The 13320-nt window shown below is 46.5% G+C and overlaps 1 protein-coding gene across 3 annotated transcripts in view; it reads right to left on the bottom strand.

Annotated features, from left to right (window-relative positions):
• P2RY6 (pyrimidinergic receptor P2Y6) overlaps positions 1-13313 on the bottom strand; it is a 58555-nt gene extending 45242 nt beyond the window's left edge. For 2 of the 3 annotated variants that reach the window (XM_057552792.1, XM_057552794.1), the window contains exons 1-2: positions 7537-13313; positions 6185-7043 (exon numbers count right to left, since the gene is read on the bottom strand). The gene's annotated coding sequence lies outside the window, so the exon portion shown is untranslated. Of the gene's footprint in view, positions 1-809; positions 832-6184; positions 7044-7536 lie in introns of those variants that run through there. The other variant, XM_057552795.1, reaches the window with a different exon arrangement.
• Positions 13314-13320: the final 7 nt, after the last annotated feature.

Below are 13320 nucleotides of genomic sequence, written 5' to 3'. Positions count from 1 at the left end.
TGGTCCATCCACTGCCCCCAGATGGTATGCAGAGCCTCATCTGATTTCCATGGAGACTGTGCTCCAACCCCTGGAAATGCCTACTCCAATTAGCTTTGCCAAGTGGTTTGATCATTGCACCCGCATCAAGTCAGAGAAAATTGGTGGCTCTTTAATAAAATAATATCCCATCACCCGGGGTTGACAGCGGGCTGGAGACACAGATTTGGGGAACTTACCAACTTAATGTTTGGTTTTCTAGGCCATAGGGCAGTGAGTTTGCTTAATGGAAGAGAGAAGATAGAGAAGAGGGTTTGGGCTGGAGCCATCAGTTAAAGGAGGGAAGAAGAGATGCCCAGGGATAAGACTGAGGAGGAGCAGCCAGAGCAGTAAGATGTGCAGCAGAGCAGTGTGGTGTCACTGAGGCCGAGGGAAGACAGGCTTGGGAGAAGCAAGGAGAGGGCTGCAGGCTCAGAGCTGGGCCCAGGAGCCAGGCCCCATCTACCTGGCTCCAGGAGAGGTCAAAGAGCCCTTCGTTAGAGTGTGTCTGGAAGAACACTTGCTTCCTCCTCTTCCTCTCCCTACTCCTTCCCCCTCTCCCAGCCTCTGCCTGTGGCCTCAGAAGCCTTAGCAGCTGGCAGACATCCAGTGAGACCCAGAGCTATGTCTGGCATTTCCAACGACTTCTGAGACTTCCCTTGCTCCTGTCAGCCCCCAGCCTTGATGTGCCTGCAGCCTCCTCTCAAGAGCAGTGCTTCTCTTTTAGCCCCAACCATGGTCCCAAGACCCCCCCAACCCCTTTCCTGAGGTCCAGGAGCCCCATGCCGCACCTGTTTGCTCTGTCAGTCCAGCATCCATGGGCAGCTTATGTCCTGAAAAGGGCCACCACTTCCGGAAGTTCCCCCTTTCACATTCCTACCACATTCCAACTGCCCAACCAAGTATTAACCCTCAAATTCATAACCCAGGAATTTCAGCCCTGGCAGCTCCTCCTCAGGGCTTTGAATTCCTCCCCTGCCTCCATGTACATTGATGGGAGATGGGGTGAGTCATTGCCCCTTTCCCGGTCTTAGTTTCCTCAACTACAAAATTGGGTCGACAATCCTTGCTCTGCCTCCTCCCATGGCTGGCTCTGAGGGTTCACACTTTGTAAATTCTGCTAGTTGTACGTGCTGTTCCCCCTCTTGGAATGCTGTTCCTTTCCTTTCTTCTTTGTGAGTCCTGCTCACCCTTCCAAGCTTTACTAATAAAACATGCTACCATTTTTTTCATGTGTGCTATGAGCCAGCATTGTGCTAAGGGCCTTACATATGTTATCATGCTTCATTTGTACATGGAGTCTGAATAGATACTCTGATTATTCCCATTTTATAGACGAGGAAAGAGGCTCAGAGAGACTATATGACTTGCTTTAGGTTATGCAGCTAGGAAATGTTGGTCAGAACTAGAACTCAGGACGTCTGAGGTAAGATGAGGCCTTTCTCATTTCAGTCTGGCTCCCTCCTATCATGCCCACCAGAGCTGCCCCTGATTCAGAAGTTAGCTTGTATTAAAAGGAACACAGTGTTGGGCTTCCCTGGTGGCGCAGTGGTTGAGAATCCACCTGCCAATCAAGGGACACGGGTTCGAGCCCTGGTCTGGGAAGATCCCACATGCCGCGGAGCGACTAGGCCCGTGAGCCACAATTGCTGAGCCTGCGCGTCTGGAGCCTGTGCTCCACAACAAGAGAGGCCGTGATAGTGAGAGGCCCGCGCACCGCGATGAAGAGTGGCCCCCACTTGCCGCAACTAGAGGAAGCCCTCGCACAGAAACGAAGACCCAACACAGCCAAAAATAAATAAATAAATTTTAAAAAAAAAAGTAAAAGAATTAAAAAAAAAAAAAAAAGGAACACAGTGCATGTAGTAAAGAGGTGATAGTCCACGGAGGTCTGCTGTTCAAACTACCTCTGGAACCTCATTGGCCTCTGCAACACTGCCTGCTGCAGGGGGACGGAGAGGGTAACAAAATCAATACGAGGAGCAAGAAGCCAAATTACATGAGAGTTGAACCCTGAGATCAGGGGGCAAATCTTTCACTGGGTACCAACAGATCCCTGTCCCTTTTAAATCAGACTTGTTGAATCTGAGGTACAGCCAGACATTATTGTTTTGTTAAATAGTTTAAACCTCATAATGAAGAAAGAATTGATGTTTTCATTCATTTCAGCTCTTTAAAAATCAACAAATCAATATCCAAAGATTGGAAATGACCTAAATGTCTACTCATAGGCAACTGGTTAAATAAATTATGGCTGTGAACAAAACAAGTAAGCTTTTTGTGCATTGGTGTGAAGAGACTTTCAGGAAATCTGCAGAAGAAAGCTAGAAATATGTGTACAAGTATGTAGCCTTTTGTGTATAGAGAAAGAAAAAAGAGCACACGGCTTTTAGGGCTTGTATATGCATACAGTTATCTGGAAAGATGAAGAAACCATGAATGGTGGTTGTTTAATAGAGTTAATGAGAGAGAGACTCTTCACTGTTTACCTTTCAATATTTGTTTTGTTTGAACTGAGTGAATGCATTCTTTAGTTGAAAATTAAATAAAGAAACATATCACTTTCTTAAATCAAGATGTCACATTTAATAAAGTTGCTACAGGGACTTCCCTGGTGGCACAGTGGTTAAGAATCTGCCTGCCAATGCAGGGGACACAGGCTCGATCCGTGGTCCGGGAAAATCCCACATGCTGCGGAGCAACTAAGCCAGCGCGCCACAACTACTGAGCCTGCCCTCTAGAGCCCGCGACACAACTACTGATCCCACACACCGCAACGAAGCCCGTGCATTCTAGGGCCCGTGCTCCGCAACAAGAGAAGCCACTGCAATGAGAAGTCCGTGCACTGCAATGAAGACCCAATGCAGCCAATAAATAAATAAATAAATTTTAGAAAAAGAAAAAAATTAAAAACAAAACAAACAGACAAACCCACAAAGGAGTGTGCTAAGAAAGCATTATTGAAAAAAAAAAGTTGCTGCAAATGAAGGGGTTTGATAGCATCTCATTATTGAGAAAAATTGAAAAATTTTATAAACAAAATTTTATATAGGGATTTACCATTTTTCTAAGTAGTTTTGCATAAATTAACATATTAATCTTCTTAAGCCTTACTTAGAAGAGATGACTACTCTCATTTCTTAGAGGAGGAAACTGAGGCTCAGAGAAGGCAATGGTCTTGTTCAATGTCACGCAATCTGTAAGGAAAGGAACTGGAAATGGAGCCCTGGGGCCTGATAACAGGAACCACAGAAAATGCAGAACAAAGCCACACCTTTGCTTCTCAGGGTGCTGGTGACTCATTAAAAGGGGGATAAAATAATTCTGTCCTCTTGAGTGGTTTGAAGATTAACTGAGGTAATGTATGTAAAACTCTTAGCACTGTGCCTACCACAGAGCAAATAATCAAAAACTTTCTTTAACTGTTGCTTTATTAAAATTTTATTTAAATAACAGAAGAGGATGTTCCAATTCAGTTGGCATTTCTTGAAATGCCATGAAATGTTCATGAGATATGAACACCCCATATTTCAGCCATACGAACTAAGAAGGGGAGAAGCAACAGAGAACTGAAGGAAGTCTAGGAAATGATCTTTGCCCTAACGATGCTTATGGTCTTATTGGTGAGACAAAGTTTAAGTAGACTCACATAACTTTTCTACAGTTATTATTGTCAGTGTTCAGATAATTTTTTCCATACTAAGCCTCATTGTAAAATTAAAAAGGAATTGTCCAATTTTATGTGCAGTGCTTTTAAATGACAAATGACAAAATTTGCAAGGAGAACTAAATGTTTTTTTCAGAATATTTTATTCTATTTTGGATAATATTGTGCACAACGTTTATACTCTCAACCACCCTCCAGCATAACTGAGGTCCTGGGCACATATCTAGTCCCCTAATCATCCTGCATTAGTGAGGGTTTTGGCATTAATGGCGCCAAAATGGCGGTGTTGTCGTGTGTTCTCTGCTTTATCTAATGTTTATTGTATTGACATACACGATGCTCACCTTGGCTTCTGGCAATTCCCAGATTAGAAAAATACTAACAGAGTAATGCTGTACTTATTGAAAACTGTCATATAAAAAAAAACAACAGGGCTTCCCTGGTGGCGCAGTGGTTGAGAATCTGCCTGCCAATGCAGGGGACACGGGTTCGAGCCCTGGTCTGGGAAGATCCCACATGCCGCGGAGCAACTGGGCCCGTGAGCCACAACTACTGAGCCTGCGCGTCTGGAGCCTGTGCTCCGCAACGAGAGGCCGCGATGGTGAGAGGCCCACGCACCGCGATGAAGAGTGGCCCCCGCTTGCCACAACTGGAGAAAGCCCTCGCACAGAAACGAAGACCCAACAAAGCCATAAATAAAATAAATAAATAAAATTAAAAAAAAAAAAAAAACAAACAACAGAATTGTTCTTTCCAGTTAATTTTTTTCCCCAAAGTTTGAGAATAAGGGGATTAATTTGCATCTCAGAGGAGAAAGCCCTTATTTTCTGGAGAGGGAAGTGTGAGGGGGGCCGCATATGTCCTTACTCACCAGGGAGCTTGGTTCATGTGGAAACACTGCCATCTGCCACCACTTGAAGACGTGACTGGCAGAAGCTCTTGGATGTTGCCACTCTCAGAAGTGGACAAAAAAGGCCAGAAGAACAAAAGGTAGGATAACAAGAGGGCAAGATCAGGAGGGTTTGTGTCCACCTTGAGCTGCTTATGTGGGTTGGAAGGGAGGCATTTCATCAGAATCCTGCTGCCTCTTTCAGTAACAGAACTGACAAGAAAGAGGACCCTTCCAAAGGATTTGGCACTTCTGGGTTTAGGGGAGGAATCCACAGTGTTCAACTTTTCTCCAGGTGGCTTATGGACTGATGGTGTACGTCCAGGATTTAAAAAAGAGCAGGAGACAAAGGGTTCCAAGCAGTGATGTCTAGTATATAAACAACTACACCTGGTCAAACCTGTATACAAGATGTGCAGGAAATGAGAAAGCAAAGCACAAGCCAAGATTACCTATGAGGGAAGTGATGAAAAGAGTCTCTTAGAAGAAAGATTGAACAATCCTCCATCTATAGAATGGACATAGGGACAACATCCCTCCGTGAAAAAACACCAATAAAATAAAAACCTGGATCTCCTTACATGATCATTGCTTTTCCTGGATTTTAACCAGCATTTTCCTTATTCCTCAGGCTTTAAATAGGGAGTTCAGCATGGACCCCTGCACTGGAATAGAAAATTCACCAGTTTGCTGACGCTGGTTCATAGACCCTGGAGAATGTTTGATACAGGAATACTACTAGCCAAAGAAAAGAGAAATGGCATTGATGTGAGAGAGGCAGGTGCCACAGGGTTTTGATTTGCCTTGAGCAAACTGGATGAAAATGAATAGAAACGAAGACTAGGTGCTGTGATAGCAAATGCCCACTTAAGTGAAAACCACCACCTCACTGACATAGGTGCTGGTACAAGGTGTTTAGAGGACCAGGAAGCTGTCATATAGATAATGGTTGATGACGTTGACATTGCAGAAGGTTGGCCTAAGCTTCTGTCCTGTGTGGGCAGTGGCTCCAGCAAATCCCATCTCATACATGCACACACACACACACACACACACACACACACACATGCTTGCACAAACCCAAACCTCAACACCAAACACATCTGATGAGATGTGGTGCCTTATACAATCATGGATTATAAATAGCTACAAAGCAATCACTGGCCATTATTGTCAACACATAGTATTTAGAGATGATAATGAAGAGAAAGAAAGTCAGCTGAGTCACGCACCCAACACAGGAGATGATGTTCTTTGATACAAAAGTCAACATCAACAGCAACAGAAATCCATGAAGCATTTGTTGAAGAGGAAACATAGCATTCAGGTATAAAGGTAAGAACTTAGGCCAATTAGAGTGATTAGGGCCAGGTTCCCCACCCTGGTGATAACTTGTTAACCCAGAAATGGTGAGTTCAGGTCCTAAGAAGTAGTTTCCGCCAGGCATTCCCATATGGGGAGACATGTGCAAAGAAAATGCACCTCCCTTTCAAACTATAGAAGATGGGATGATTCTCATGAGTACCATACACACTAAGTGGTCTGCTAGGGCTGCTGTAACAGAGTACCACAGACTGGGTGGCTTAAACATCAGAAATTAATTTTCTTACCGTTCTGGAGGCTAGAAGTCCAAGATCCAGGTGACAGCAGGATTGGTTCCTTCTGAGGGCCTCTCCCCTTGGCTTGTAGATGACCATCTTCTCCCTGTGTCTTCATACCACCTTCCCTCTGTTTGTGTCTGTATCCAAATAGCCTCTTCTTGTAAGGACACCAGTCCTACTAGATTAGAGCCCACCCCAGTGACCTCATTTTAACTTAATTGCCTCTTTAAAGATCCTTTCTCCAATAAGTTTACATTCTGAGGTACTGAGTGTTAGGACTTCAACATATTTTGGGGTAGGGATTCAGCATAGAAGAGTGGAGAAAAGCAAAATGTAGTCCAGTCTCTTCTCCGTTTCTGATTTCCTCCCCCTGTTTCCCTTCGAGACAAATGGCTTCTGATCATTTAGGGATTTGGGACTTATACCTTTGTAGCAGTGAGTAGAGATGGGACCCTGGCTTCAACTTCCATTCCTGTATTTACTCCTCTGCCATTTTTTCCCCGTGTTTTGTTTTGTTTTGTTGTTGGTTGGTTTCTTGTTTTTTTTTTTTTAATGAAGAAACAGGTCATTTATCCCATAGAAGTTCTCAAATTCTGGATCTGGTTAATTGCATCCCCATGTTGTCATTTAACATATTCTTCTGTACCCTGTAGTTCCTGAAAACTGATAGTTAAATCGGTTTGATCAGATTCAGGATCAATTTTTTGGCAAGAATTCACAGGTGGTGGTGTGTACTTCCTTTTGCACCACATCAGCAAGATATGACCGGTCTCCTCTCTCTCTTTTTGTGATGTTAATATTGGTCAGTGGGTTGAGGTGTTATGAGACTGTTAGTGGGGACACAGCCATTGATGATCACTGCCTAGACCTGTCCAATGGAAACATAATGCAAGGCACAGGTAGAATATAACAATTTCAAGTAACCACATTAAAAAAAGTAATCAGAGAACTTCCTGGTGGTGCAGTGGTTAAGAATCTGCCTGCCATTGCAGGGGACATGGGTTCGAGCCCTGGTCCGGGAAGATCCCACATGCCACAGAGCCCGTGAGCCACAACTAATGAGCCTGTGACCCACGACTGCTGAGGCCCGTGCACCTAGAGCCCATGCTCCTCAACAAGAGGAGCCACCGCAATGAGAAGCCTGCTTGCCGCAACGGGAGGAAGGCCTCGGGCAGCAACGAAGACCCAACGCATCCAAAAACAAATAAATTAATTAATTAATTAATTTTAAAAAAGAATGTATTAAAAAATTAATCAGAAATAAATGAAATTGATTTTAGTAATATATGTTATTTAATCCATTCTACCCAAAATATCATTTCAACATGTAACCAATATGAAAAATTAATGAGATATTTTACCTTTTTTTGTTGTACCAAGTCTTCAAAATCCAGTGTGTGTTTTACGCTTGCAGCACATCTCAGTTCAGACGAGCCATGTTTCAATAGCCACTCATGATATGATTACAAACACTGTTTAAGATTTCTTTATAATTCTCACTGTCCTTAGAATATGTCCCTCTTAGGGGTGTACAGTAAGGCAGTTATTAACTCCAGGAGAAACAAAAAGTTATGCAAGAAAGAAAATGTAATCATAGAACACTATTAGATGTTAACTGCCAACAATACTTTCAAAGTCATAAAAATGTAAGCACTGAATATTGATTTAACCAAAAATTGCAACAGGAGGATGAGGGAAGACAACTAAATATTCATCTTTTATAGAGGAAATCGGTAAATAATGTCTAAGATGGAATTAACCAATTTTTTTTTAACAGTCTGAATTTGTTATTGCCATGAGACAGTTTTCTTTCCCTCCGGTCAAGCTTACATTTCCAGCTCATTTCCGTTTTGTGAATTTAACACTAATTCCTCTCCTCCTCCTCTCTCTGCCCTCCTACCCCTCCTCCTGAGGAGGAACTGGGAGAAACGGAAAAGTCTCTTTTACTTCAGCAGGATTGTGATGTCCATGCTGTTTGGGTGAAGTACATGCTCCCTCTTCCCTAATAACCTTGAGTTGGACCATGTTTGTCCTCTGTCAGAGGCAGGCCCTGCAATGAGGCATCCCTCCTCGGCACTTGTGTGAGTTCTCTGCCCAGGGAGATGAGCGAGCGTGGGCAGGGATGGTGATTAGCAAGGCTTGGAGGAGGAGGAGGCATTTACCTAGTGAGCAAGGACACTGCAGACAGAGAGGCAGCATGGGCAAAGTTAAGCCACCTGGCACAGACCTGCAGTGCACCAAGGGCCTGGGGTTACTCCTCAGAGACGCTGTGCAGCTACTCTGACTTTGCTGGCAGCCCAGGACCCAGGGCCATTTACTAATCTACTTGATAATAGGCAAACACTCTGGCGTCTGCTCAGCCCAAGGTCTTGGAACAAATGGACCCAATTAAAAGGCCATCATAGGGGAATTCAGGGGAAGAGGAAAAAAGCCATTGATCAAATCAATGCCCAGCTGCCCTGGGGCTGTTTTGTGACCTTCTGCAGCAGAAGCCTTTCTCCCACTCTGCCCTAGACCTGGGGACCTTCCAGACACCCCGGCCCCATCCTCCACGCCACCCTCTGACCAGCTGTGTGGCACTTCACTAGGTCTTCTCTGGATCTCGATTTTACTGCCTGCCAAACCCTGCAAGAAAAAACTGTCAGGTATCCTGCTGGCTCTTCCTTCAAAATACATCTGGCATCAGTCCATTTCTCACCACCTCCATTGCCTCCATCTGGTCCTAATCCTCAAGATCTCTCACCTGGATTTCTTCATTGGCTCCTTCCTGCTCTGGCTGCTCCCATCCTCACCCCACTGTAGTTTATTCACCACACTGAACCCAGATTTAGGCTTCTAAAATGTAAGGCACACCGTATGTCTGCAATGGCTTTCCACCTCACTCACTGTCCTACAAGATTCCACCAACCTGTGGCCTCCACTTCACTTCTTCCGTCTTCACCCCAGGCACCAGCCTCCTTCCTCTGGCAGCCAGACCTTTGCATTTACTGTTCCCTCCGGCTGGAAGGCTCTCCTTCAAGTCTGTTCGAATGCTCTCTTTTTAGCCTCTCCTGAGGCTTCACCTGACCACCCTATTTAAAAATCACATCCTCCATGTCCTCCTAATCCCTCTTCCCACTCTGCTGTTTTTCCCACAGCACCTGTCACCTCCTAACACAGCATGGAATTTACACTTTATGATATCTGTTGCTTTTTGTCTCTCTCACCCTACTAGGCTATAAGCTCTGAGGGAAGGAACTTTCTTTTTCATTTACTGATGACTTCCAAATACCTACAACAATGTCTACAACATAGTAGGCTCTTGGTAAATATTTGTTGAATAAATAACGAATGAATCAATAATAATAAGGTTCCTGCCTCAAAGGGCCCTTGTGAAACTTACACGAAATAATTTGACTTGCTTTGCAAAGGAAAGGAATTATATAAGAGTACCCACTAGTACTAGATGTTCTGCAAAACAGTTACATGGTTTATCTCGTTTATTCCTCACTATGAATCTCATTCATTCATTCAATGAGTAATTGTTGTGCACCTACTATACACTAGGCACCGTTCTAGGCATTGGGGGTAAAGCAGTGACAAAACTAGACAAAAACCCCTGTCCTCTGGGAGCTTTCAGGAAGAGACAGACAATACAAATAAAACATAAGGGACTTCCCTGGTGGCTCAGTGGTTAAGAATCTGCCTGCCAATGCAGGGGACATGGGTTCGATCCCTGGTCTGGGAAGATCCCACGTGCCGCCGAGCAACTAAGCCCGTGCACCACAACTACCGAGCCTGCGCTCTAGAGCCTGTGAGCCACAACTACTGAGCCTGCGTGCCACAACTACTGAAGCTCGTGTGCCTAGAGCCTGTGCTCCGCAACAAGAGAAGCCACCACAATGAGAAGCCCGCGCACCACAACGAAGAGTAGCCCCCGCTCGCTGCAACTAGAGAAAGCCCTCGCGCAGCAACAAAGACCCAATGCAGCCAAAAATATAAATAAATAAATAAATAAACAAATAAACAAATAAATAAACAAACAAGCAAATAGAATGTAAAGTGAGTGTGATTATCCCTCTTTTTTATGATGAGGAAACTGAGATGCCCAAGGTCATCTGATAAATGAGTGGCAGAGCCAAGATTCAAATGTAAGTCTCCAAGGTTTATGTGCTTCTGTGCCTCGTGGATGAGGGCATCCGGGTTTAGGTGGAGTGAAAGCTTGTGGACAAGGTGTGTGGGTCTGGGGTGAGGATGTGGGGTGGGGCCTGGAGGGCTGGCTGAGACTCCCTCCTTAATTTTTGCTTCCCACTCTATCCCAAGGGCCTCCCCTTCCTCATGATTGAGAGTCAGATGCATTTTACCTACTGCCATACTGGTGGGATCCAAATCACAGGCATCTCGTGGGTGGTGGGTAAGCTCTTACTTCTTCCCAGATGGTGTCACAGGGGGCGCTGGGAGGAGCAGCTGAGCTCAGTCACACCTCCCAGGGGATGGAGTCCAGTTGTAGAGGCCGCCATTCGAGGAGGCAAGGACTGGGGGCATACAGAGGGCAGGGCTTCTGGTAGGGGTGGAGGTCCTGGAGTGGGGCAGGGTAGGGAGCTGGGGGTGCCAGCCTGGAGAAGCGCCAACTCGGGGTCATGGTGACACCTTCCCGTGGCTGCCCTGGGCTGAGGGCAGGTGTGCCGTGTGCCCCTAAGGCCATGCTGGGGAGACAGGGCTCCTGTGAGGAGGGTTCTCCCACAGGGACAGGGGTTGCCTAGGAGGGAGTGATCTCTCCATCTCTGGATGTTGGGGGGAGGATGCAAATGATGTCAGGGTGTTAGGGAGGTACAGATAGGACCCTTGTTGGCAGGATAAACCTTTTCAGAGACCCCAGCTTCAGAGAGGGGAGAAGATTCTGACTTCCCTTCAGAAGAGCTCCCAGACCAAATGGAGGGGCTGGTCCTCAAGGCCTAGAGCCCAGCCCCAGATCTGCAAGTCCTTTGGGAGGGCCTCTCTAGCCCCACTCCCCAACACTCAGCTGTGTCCTCAGACCCAGGGTTTGGGTGTCTTCCTGGCAGCCAGTGAAGGTGGGGGACACCATCTGGGGCCCCTGGAAGGTAAGCAGGAGGTCAAAGGAATACCCATGGCCAGAGAACATCATAGAGGTGTCCTCAGGGGCCACTCCTGGCAGAACCAATGAGGATCAAGTCAGTAACTTTGAAACCCCAAGCTGGGACATTGGGCCTCAGAGGGGCAGCGCCCTGAGGATGGAGCAGCTGTATCTGCCCCTCAGTCTTACCTTCACAAAACCAGCAGTCAGACACATGCTCCTCTGAGGGAATAAAATACCCCACAGTGCTGGTGCAGAGTGGATGGATCAGCTAGGGGCTCTAGGGCGCTAGATGGGGAGTCCTTGCAAGCTCACAGGGGCAGGTTGGCTGGAATGGAGATCTGAAACGTCACCTGTTCTCACCCAGGAAGAGGCAGCAACCTCTTGTCAATGCTGATCAGCCCCCACCATCAGGAACACACCTGTAGCCAACAAGGTCGGGCTTATCACTTGCTGCAGCAAAGACTTCCCATCAGGGGATTCCCTGGGGTGTCTCCAAAGGGAGGAGTTAAGGAAGGGGTGCTTATAGGGTTGTGGGGCTGGAGTGAGTCAAAGGATGGTCTCTGGCAGAGATTGGTCAGGATTTGCAAAGCAGGAAGTTGCTGGAAGAGTCAGAGATCTTATGTTGAGAACACAGGAGCCCTCGTGGAGAATTACTATTAAATCAGTTTGCCTGTGGTTTTCTCTTGGAACATGTGGGTCTAAATACATGGGTGTTTTCAAGTGTGAGCTTAGTCTGAGATGGACATCACGGCTTGGTCAGGCACTGTTAACTGTTTTGTAAATCAGGTATGTTTTGCAAATTGTGTTCCCAGTTTCAATTCTCAGTCCTACCCCTATCTCGCACACTCCAACGACCTGGCTGCCAGCAGGATCATTTTCTTCTCATCACTCCACAGGCGAGCGTCTGGACCCCAGCCCCCATTCCTGCCTCTGCTGCCAGCTCTGGGCACCAGGGGGCAGCAGGGCAGCATCCATGAACCTAGGACTCACAGTAGACTAAGCACAGCCAGGCAAGGGAGCTGAGCCAGCGCTCAGGTTGAAGGGATATGTCTGAAGTTCTGAACTGTCCCTTTTGATTTCCTTTGTTCCCAGGAATTCTGGGGACAGGGAACAAAAGGGTAAGGGAAATGGGAAGTAAGGAGGGAGAGAAACTGAAGGAAAGGGAGGAAGAATGGCGAGGGAGAGAAGGAAAGGGGGTCTACAGAGCTGGCAGCTGGATCCCCTCCCCACTCCCATCTCTTCCTGTCATCCCCAACCCTGTCTACTTCCATCTCCTGGTTTTAGTCTGACTCCATGGCAACCCTTCCTGGTTCCTCTCTTTCTCCCATAGGCTAGGCACCCACCTGTGGCCCTTCTGTCTCCAGGTATCTATGTGGTACCTGCCGGGACAGCCCCTACCCCTCAGCTTTCTCCCTCACACACATATGTGACCACTGTGTGTGACATAAACACAGACATAAACACACACACACACACACACACTACCACAGGCTGGGTGACGACTTTTAATTTCCTCCCCCACATTTTGCAATTGCTTTGGTCACAAAGGCTGGTCTGACAGTTTAATCCCACAGTGAGGTAGGACTTTTCATGTGGCTGCTGATTTGGAATTTGGCTCCAGGACATAAAGCTGAGGACACAGAGGGGTAAATTACCCACCTACTAAAGTAACCTGAAAACAATTGGGGTTAGATACCTTCTCTGAGTTTATTACCCCAGCTCTCTACCACCCTTCACTCTTTTTAAAAAATTATTATTTATTTATTTAGTTGCACCAGGTCTTAGTTGCGGCAGGTGGGCTCCTTAGTTGCAGCTCCAGGGCTCCTTAGTTGCAGCTCACTGTCTCCTTAGTTGCGGCATGCATGTGGGATCTAGTTCCCTGACCAGGGATCGAACCTGGGCGCCCTGCATTGGGAGCACAGAGTCTTATCCACTGTGCCACCAGGGAAGTCCCCCACCCATCACTCTTGACTCTACAAGCTGAACACCTGACACCTCTGCAGCTGTGAGTTCACAACCTAGTGGGACGGGGGAGGGGGCCGGACAAGGGCTTTCCCACTCCCAAGCC

Source organism: Balaenoptera acutorostrata, chromosome 9 (assembly GCF_949987535.1).
Source record: "Balaenoptera acutorostrata chromosome 9, mBalAcu1.1, whole genome shotgun sequence".
Classification (NCBI taxonomy): domain Eukaryota; kingdom Metazoa; phylum Chordata; class Mammalia; order Artiodactyla; family Balaenopteridae; genus Balaenoptera; species Balaenoptera acutorostrata.
Note: the sequence above shows the minus strand (reverse complement) of the source record. Positions and strands in the feature narration are given on the sequence as shown.